Here is a 10,179-nt window from a genome sequence, read left to right as displayed (position 1 = left end):
TTAATTGACACGGTTGCCAGCACTGAGGTACAAAAAAACGCGACCTCCTAACTGAAGGAGGGTTGTTAAAAGTGTAAACTCTATTAGAAATGCTCTATTCATTCAATCAGAAACACTGATGATAGTATTGACAGCCGATTAACATTGTGTGTCTATTGCAGTAATATTGTATCCTGATTTATCTAACGTGTGCCAATGTATGGTACTGTATGGAACATGATTCAATGTCCTGGAGAGGCATATTGAATTCCCGACACATTACTCAAAACAGGGACAGCTGGAAACCCTGGTAAAAGGTATCAACGATAAGTCGCCCAGTGAAGGGCGTCTGCTAAGAAATACATTTTTAAAAAGTCTTGAGTTGTATTATGTATTAGTTGTGCAGATCTACCAAGAGATGGCACTAAAGAGCACGAAGCGTTTCATCTGCTTCTGCTCAGTGAATTTTGCGAACCAAATGATTCAGAGGCTTCCCTACCCTTCCCTTCCCACCATCACAAATTGCATTGGTTGAGGGATTGGATGAAAGTGGGGTACAACCGGTTCTACTGTACATACACGACTAAGGCACCCACTTTCTTAGTTTGAGCAAGAAAGCTGCAGTCTGTAACGGAGATTACTGTGAATAGCACGCCCATTTATCGTACCAACACTATATTCAATTCAATTCAATAAACTTTATTGGCATGACAGGAATAAACAAGTCTTGCCAAAATAATTACAATGTATGAGAATGAAAAATAAACATACAAACAGACAGGTACAGTGTATAAACAGGCACAATGAAAATACATATTTTCAGTGCAGGTTATTTTTTTTCTCTTAGACTGTGGCAGATAGTCACATATTCTGCAGCTAGTTATCCCCACCTCTCCTAAAAATATTTGTAATTTTTCTGTTTCTGTGAGGTGGGTGAAGTCACTTATGTGACTCGTGAATTAGGGTATGAATGTGTCCCTGCCCAGCTTGTATTTGGGGCAGTGCAGCAGGAAGTGGAGCTCTGTCTCTATGTGGTCTAACTCACAGTGCTCACACAGTGCTCCTCTCTCTGGGTCTCCACGTGGCTCTGTGTGGACCCTTTTCAATTGTTAAAGTGTGGTGGCTCAATCTGTATTTGGTCAGTAGTTGTTTTTGGTCTTTAACTGTGCCAATGAGTATGGTCTGTTTAAGCTCTGGTAGCACTCTAATTTATGCTGTGATTTTACTTACATACTGTAATTCTATTCTTTTACAACACAAGGAAGCCCCGCCAAAGCAGGGCATCCAAAAATTAGTTGAAACTCATAAATGTTCCTTTCCATGGAAATCTTTAGTAAAATACTCTTTTATTGAGATTTTACATTTTTTACATTTACACCCATTCTTTTTTCATTCATTTTACATTTCTTTTAAAGATGACATTCATGCATACAGACATACATATTGTTTTAAATGAATTTGAAATACATTTAAAAACACCAAGACAATTGTGCTTTGTACAAGGTTAAAACAGACACAGATCTTGCTATAAAAAAATAAAACCAATAAAAAACCTATGCTGCTTTAGTAGCAGCAAAATACAAGGTTGTATATCAGTGTGTAAGGTGTTCGCTAGATTCACATTTATTACATTTGTGTTCTTTTTTATGTCAAGGTTGTGACAGCAGCTGTGAAGGATTCAAAAGCCAGTTATTCAAATCTTATCCCAAACTGAGTGAGGGTGGTGGATTTGAACTAATGAAGATTTCAGGATCTACGAGAAGACGGATCTTGGCTGTTACTCCTTGCCCTAATGAGGGGTACTCAGCAAAATATTTCAGGGACCCAGAAACCCAAATCGGCTCTGCCATTATCTATGTAAGGCCGCTACAAAGAGGTCTTAATATGGATCAGGTAATAGCTTATTGTTTTTTTCTTTTATCTAGTGCTGGTAAATTATTATTATTCATCCATCTTCTTAGGTGGGTTTTGAGGGTTCTACATGTTCATTCAGCTGTAGTGTAACATTGCATTTGCAGTGAATGATGTGTCTGCTGCAATTTATTTTGTAGGTTCCTGGACTGTCCTTATGGGCCCCTGATGAAGTGCCACTTTTGTGAGAAAGACTTTTCCTTCTCAAAATAAAGAGTCACAGTGACGGCTGTAACAGCAGGTATAGCGTTTTTGTTAATGTAATTGGTCAATGTTAAATACAGTACTTTAACTATTTTGAAAGGTTTACTTGCAGTAAAATAATGAAATATGCGTATAGTGTGTTTCAGGAAATGTTTATGCTAATGTAGTCTTACAAAAATAAATGTATTGGTCTTGTTAAATGTTTTCAAAATTAAGAAAAGCTATTCTAAGGATTGCATTAGCTAAAGAACTAATGACGTATGATCTAATGCATCAATGATTAACTAATATTGTGTGTGATAGGTTGATTTATATGATATCTGCATATATGTAAATGCCTACGTTTATATTAATAAGTTTCTTACTTTGAATATGAACAGTGTTGAAATATCTGCATTACTGTGCTTTGTGTTGTTTTCTATAAGATGGGTGGTTACTGATGGTGTGTGTGTTTGTTTTTATTGTAGATGGAGTCCAAAGCAGTTCTCAGTGAAGAAGATACAAGCCTTATACTGCAATTGGCATTAAGCTGGGTTCATCCAGGGGTGACAGAAGAAAATCGGCATTGGCTAATGGACAAACTCCTCCTTCACGCTGTAAGTAGGTTTGTTTCCGTATCCAGCAAATTTGTTCAATAAAAAGGAAACTCTTGTGATTGAGGTCTGATGAGGGATTTTTTAATTGAAATGATCACTTAAAAGGACTTCATTTAACAAATCCACCTGCTTAATTCAGCACTTTGAAATTCTTCCATGTGTTTTAGACATTGATAATGAAAGGTGACCTATAAAATCCGCTGGATTGGGCTTCCGAGTGGCGGATTTGGTAAAGGCCTCCACTAGGAGTGCAGGGTGCGCTTTACGACTCTGAGGTTGCTGGTTCGATCCTGTCGTTCCTTTACCGGCTGGGGATGGGAGTCCACAGGGCTGTTTGACCACCCCTGACCTACAGATATGCATTTTAATTGGGTACATTCTTTAGTTTGCTTATTACTCTATGCTATACTCTTCTCAGTTGTGGTAGGTTATTGTAAGAACAACTCGACAGGTTAAACAGCTGAGGAAAGGACTGAAAGAGACATTGGTCTGGCCTCGCCTGAAGGAAAGAAGTGATATTATTCCACTGATGTTTCCAAGGGCCTCTGACACACTATACACCTCCCAGGTGTGTTACATTTTATTACCGTGGCAGTGTGTTACTGTTTCAGTGTTTTGATAATGTGATTTACTAGTTATATTTCTAATTCTGAAGTTTATATATTTTTTGGTGTAACTGTGAAGATCATATACTAGTATGTTTTGGTCTACAATATAAAACCCAGCTTGTACAGAGCTTTGAGATGAAGCTTGGTATTGAGCAATTTCAATATTGGAATTGAACAAAAATGGCCAATAAGGTTCAGCAAGAGATCCCCTGCCGTTCATTCATTTATCTATTCATTCTTTTTTTCCTCAAGATGATCCTTGAAAGAATCACCTGGCCCACATTGAATGTGGAGGAAGATGATGATGATGATGACTGTTCTCTTGAGACTAAATGCTGTATCACAGGCTTCTTCAGGACATTCATTGAAAACTGTATAATTTAATCTATTAATCATTGCCATGTATAATTTTATTTTAGCCATCCAACTCATTCTTACCTTATACAAGAAAGGACAACTTATTCTTCATCACTTTAAACAGCATTTGCCATCACTTCATATGTAATATTCATATATAAAGAGTACATAAGCTAATGTTCAAACTGAAAGGGAATGTAATGAATAAGAATAATCTTGTAGAGGAATAACATTTTGATGTCACTACTGTGCTAGTATGATTTCTTTTTTTTTTTTTACAACTCAGAGCACAAATACAACCTTCATGTCTTTTATATGCAAGTATTATATGTGCATAGATAGATAATACGTAGAACATTATAATAAACAAAAGTAAAAATATTTGATACTTTTCAAAAAGCTGACTTGACAGTACTTAAGACCCTGTGAAATTTGAAAAGAGGCATTTATTTATTTTTTACTATTGTAGCATCACCAAGAGCGCTGATTGATCTCCTCAGATTCTGGGTTGGATGGGAGGTCCTCCCGAAAGAGCTGTCTGTTGAGGTCACAGATACCAAGCTGCCCAAAGCATCCACCTGCTTCGAAACCATTAAACTACCCAGACACGACTTTCACTACTCATCATTTGAGGAGGATCTTCTTTCCTGTATACGTACTGTGGACACCGGCTTTGGACTTGTCTAATTTAGAATTCTGCCATGAGAAATCTGTTTGAACTCCTTAAGGGGCTAATTAAAATATACAACATATTTGATTTGACAACTAGAAATATAAACATTACAAAGTAAAAAAAATAAATAAATAAACATCCAGATTAATGTTCTGTTATATAAATACTAAATGTACTAAGAAAGAAATTCAAATTAACGACTGGCAATTTTATTAGGCCATTTTATTATTTAACAAAGTCAGTGCTATGCAGACTCAATGACAAAAAATACAGCTGTCCCAAACAATTAAAAAAAAATCGTCAAATTTTGATGTCTGTTTCTTTATAATTTAAATTTTTTTGCCAATGTTACCTCCTTTTCTGACCCAATTTGTTTTACCTGTCACACTAACAAATTACAGGAACTGTTGAAAAAACAACCACTAACAATATAAAAATTATGATTTACCTTATATACCTTGGTAATATTGTGAGGTATTAGTACTTGTCAGGGTTCAGAAGTATAATACTAAGAAAGATTAACACTGATCAAACTACAGGAATAACACTATGTAACACAATTTTTGTTCCTGGGTAGTAAGTGTTATTTCCTAATTGCTTATGCCTCAAAAGTATAGAAAATGGCTATTATTCCCCACAAACTTTGCTTTTGTGACCAGGATATTTTGAAATGTACCTATTTCCAATGAGAAAACAGGCGAATTTGTGTCTTTTCGTTCACATAATGTCAGAAAAAACAACATATGAATCCAAATTAACATGTATTTATACTAAAGTAATACAAAAATGACTACAAAAGATTTAGAAGTGAGTAGTTTTTCGAGATTTACGATTATACTGTAAATCACTTTCACGAATCAGCCCCCAAATGTAGTCTCCCATCATGTTCTCGTTATACTGTCCTTCATTGACAGCTCATCCAGGAGCCAAAAAGCCGTGCTGCTCCATAATGGTAACAAGTACCTGTCTCTTCCCCTGGCTCACTCGGTGCACCTCAAAGAGGATTACAACAGCATCAAGACATTGCTGGACGCCTTGAAGTATGATGAGTACGGCTGGGATCCCAAGAAGGTGCTGATGCCACCACTGCACATCAAATTGGGCCTTATGAAACAATTTGTCAGAGCTCTAGATAAGGAGTCGGCAGCCTTCAAGTACCTTCAAGACTTCTTCCCTAAGCTGTCTGAGGCAAAGGTCAAAGCCGGTGTCTTTGTCGGACCACAGATAAAGAAGATCCTGGAGTGCAATGAATTCCTCAAGAAGCTCACTAGTAAGGAGAAAGCGGCTTGGAACAGCTTTGTCGCAGTGGTTCGGGGCTTCCTGGGCAATCACAAGGCCGAAAACTATGTGGAGCTGGTTGAGACTCTGGTGAAGAACTACGGCACAATGGGCTGTAGGATGTCCCTCAAAGTCCATATCCTTGATGCTCATCTTGATAAATTCAAGGAGAACATGGGAGCGTACTCGGAGGAGCAAGGCGAGTGCTTCCACCAGGATATACTGGACTTTGAACGCCGCTACCAAGGACAGTATAACGAGAACATGATGGGAGACTATTTGGGGGCTGATTCGTGAAAGTGATTTACAGTATAATCGTAAATCTCGAAAAACTACTCACTTCTAAATCTTTTGTAGTCATTTTTGTATTACTTTAGTATAAATACATGTTCATTTGGATTCATATGTTGTTTTTTTCTGATTTTATGTGAACGAAAAGACACAAATTCACCCGTTTTCTCATTGGAAATAGGTACATTTCAAAATATCACTGTCCTGGTCACAAAAGCAAAGTTTGTGGGGAATAATAGCCATTTTCTATACTTTTGAGGCATAAGCAATTAGGAAATAACACTTACTATCCAGGAACCAAAAAAAAATAAATTGTTACACGGTGTAATGTATTGGTATTGTAGAGGTAGTCATTACACAATGTATTGGTATTGTAGAGGTAGTCATTACACAATGTATTGGTATTGTAGAGGTAGTCATTACACAATGTATTGGTATTGTAGAGGTAGTCATTACACAATGTATTGGTATTGTAGAGGTAGTCATTACACAATGTATTGGTATTGTAGAGGTAGTCATTACACAATGTATTGGTATTGTAGAGGTAGTCATTACACAAATGTGCAGTAAATACTCGTTACTAACTAGTTGAGAGCTTGGCTGGAACAAATTCCAGCAGACACAGGGCTCCTTCTGGACCAGTGTTGAGAACCACTGTATTACTGGACCTAAAAAAGGTACATTAATACCTGAGAAGGATCTTCTCTGGCCCATTCCCAGTTGTATCTTAGCCATAACTGGACTGGAGACTGGTTGCCTTTTGTTCTAAGCTTGTGGTTATTCCAGCCTTCTTTGAAGAATTGGAGGTGCCTCTGGACTTGTGGAAGGAAATCACAGTGCAATGCATAAAGATGAATTTCATTGTCTGGACTGAGCTGTGCCTCAGCCTCCAAGTTGTAAAAGATCTGATAGAAAACATCCAGGACACTACTGAATACATCTCTCCACAACTGTTCAATTCTAAAAGAAAAAGAAAAAACACAAAAACTAAACAAGACATTGTTTTTTCATATTTACAAATAATATTTGCCTTACCTTGACACCTAGTTGGATTTTATTTACCAAAGGCTAAAGTGTAGTAGACAAGCTATACAAAAAGTCAAACACTGCCTGAAACGTTTGCATGGTATAAATGGTCAATTAATTATAGGCTAATAAGCGCTTCTGGTTGCCTCGCGGCGCTGTCTCCACCGTCTAATCAGCATACGATGCCAGGCATAATATGAGGGTCGCTATGTTGGGCTAAATTAATACAAAAATGTGTACAGGGCAGTATTAATTAAATCTGCATACATAGTAATCACCAGGATCTAGTTGTGGTCCGTCTAATTCAGTCTTAGCAGTGTGCGACACCCAGTCGGGAAAAACTCAATTGTGATGTCAAACCAAAACTGAGCACAACTGATCGCAGTATCTGTGCAAACTCAGATGAGATGAGTTGGGATGGCTTGAGTTGGGCTGTGTGCAGCAGGCTTTAGGCGCATCCCACAGGGCGAGGCAATCCACACACAGGCAGAGGGCGGGCGCGAACCCGGGACCTCTCGCACTAAAGCATAGCGCCGATACCGCTGTACAAAAGACAATGAAAAGCTGCTCCTCCACGTAACAACATGAACATGTCTCTTGACCTCAAACCGAGAATGTAATGTTGGGGTCGCATTGTCTGGAGCTGGGGATCCCATACAACCTCAAGTTGCCTAGAATCAAGTCATTTATCCATCTAAGGCAAGATGTGTGAAGTAACAACAGCTCACTTCAAACCCATCCCTGACCACTCTCTATAAATAAAAAGGTATATGTCATCTTCAGTGAACACATTGCTGTCATGACTACATCATGACTGCTATTTGGCATGATATCTAGGTGTAAGAAAAGAACATAACAGGAGGTCCATCTAAGCTCATCTGGTTCCTAGTAGTTGATTGATCTCAAAACTTTCAATTTGGGTCTTAAAGGATCCAAATGATGCTACTTCAATAGCATGACTAGGTAACCCATTCCATACCCTCACCACAGTGTCTCCTTCTCTCTGTACTAAGTCTATCTCCTCTTAATTTCTGTCCGCTGGTCCTGGTTTCTGTGCTGCACTTCAAGTATTAGTTATGGTTAAATATATCAACTCCTTTTTGAATTGTATAGACTAAGAGTATGTAACACCAATCAAAGTTATTGATGTAGTTATGAAACAACAAGGGTCCAAGGGCACACCCCACTGAGTACACGACCCCAGCTAGAGGCTCCTTCTCTTACCAGTACTCTCTGCTTCCTATGTTTTAACCAGTTATGTATCCACTTGTATGTACTTCCTTGTATTCACACAGATTGCAGCTTGGGGTTTGTGTTTCATGTGGCACTTTGTCAAAGGCTTTTTGCAAGTTCACGCATATGATTTCATAGGGGTTAGGAGTAGAACATTATCTGTATTGCTTGAAAATAAAGTATTACGAAAACATATATAATTTCCAAATGCTATTAGAACAATAATAAACTGGTGAATGTGTTGTGTTGTCTTAGAAAACTGCATTGTTGGAATGTCCCAGTAGAGTATGAAAATTATTTTTTTAAATCACAGGTATCACGTGAGTATTGATAATACTGTATTAGAGATGAAACGGGGACCGGTATTCATGCTATTATTGCATTATTTTAATATGAAATAACTAATGTCAACATGATTAGAATACTGTAGTTTTTAACAAGCCTTTCCCTATACTTCTTTAAGAAAGAAGTGTGCATTCTTGCTAAACATTTTATTTTATATTGCTAAGCCCCCTGAAATCTGTTTGCCTGTAGACTTAGAAATAGAGCTATGGTTTGCCCATTCTTGAAAATGTGGAATGCCCCTTGATCACAAGTTTAAAAGAAAGGCATGGTGGATGGATTAATGTACTTGAGCCTGTAATACATTTGGAGACATTTTGTTATAAAAGGGTTACCGTAATTACATTAATATTAGATTGTATAGTATACATTTAGAGCTATGTATCATACAGAAATATGTTTTTGTCAAGTCCACGCCCAGGCAAGTGTTTCTATCACGATATTGTGTGTATGTGACATTCTCCCTGTCTGTGTGCTGTGTACAGTAAAATAATCTATGGTAACAATTGGTATCTCTGAATAGAATTTACTGGAACCAACTCCCCAGTAATGTTGTTGAAGCTGACACCCTGGGATCCTTCAAGAAGCTGCTTGATGAGATTCTGGGATCAATAAGCTACTAACAACCAAACGAGCAAGATGGGCTGAATGGCCTCCTCTTGTTTGTAAACTTTCTTATGTTCTTATGTATATTATTACATTGCGAATCACCTTGGTAATTCTGAGTTTATTAAAAACAAAAAAATCACGAAAACAATCTGCATAACAAAATACTCCTACAATCCATTCTTGGGGCTAATTTATTTATTTTCCACAGGTCTCCCTCCCCTTATCCTTAAAAAAAAAACTCCCCCCACCCTTCACTTCCTCTGCCTTCTCTCCTGAATTCTTCCACGATCCTGAGTCGCCCACTGTTCAGATGTAGGGCTGTGGCTTGAAACCTGGTATGCTCGTCATGTTGTAATCGGTATGGTCCTTCTACTACTTACATAGTTATCTATCTCAATTAGACTAGATCACAAAGCAAAACGGAAAAAAAATACTTTTTTCCCCCAAACGATGTTTTTTTTCCCTGTGTAAATAATAATAATAATAATAATAATAATAATAATAATAATAATAATAATATTAATAATAATAATAATAATAATAATAATAATAATAATAATAATAATAATAATGCAAACCAGTCAACCACTGTCTTCTTTTATTATACGTGCCAATTTATTTGAGTCGGAACCATTTATTTATGCGTCTTTTCACTGGTGTGTGCACATGATTTAAAACGGTAAGGTATGGACTACACTTTGGTTCAGTTTTTGTTCTGTCTTAGAGATGCAATAACGTTCGTGTCTGTGAAGTGGGATAGTACCACTTTACAAGCTGATTTATGTTTCAAACGCTAATAGGTGTTTTGCTTGTTTCACAAATTAAAATTGCTGATAAAAAAGACGGATACTTCCCAATATCCGATCGTATTACAGGCATGTCATAAATGCTAGAAAACAGTACACACAGAGCAGAGCGCGCAGAGTCCGTTGCTGTTTTTGTCCAATCACAATTCCAATTCCCCAGCACGCGCGCAGCGATTTTATGATTCTTTTCAAAGTGATACGGTTAACGTTGATATTTTTGGGTTTACTTCTCTTGCCCCACCTTCGTACAAACGCTTATCCAGCTA

Source organism: Acipenser ruthenus, chromosome 3 (genome assembly GCF_902713425.1).
Source record: "Acipenser ruthenus chromosome 3, fAciRut3.2 maternal haplotype, whole genome shotgun sequence".
NCBI lineage: Eukaryota > Metazoa > Chordata > Actinopteri > Acipenseriformes > Acipenseridae > Acipenser > Acipenser ruthenus.
Note: the sequence above shows the minus strand (reverse complement) of the source record.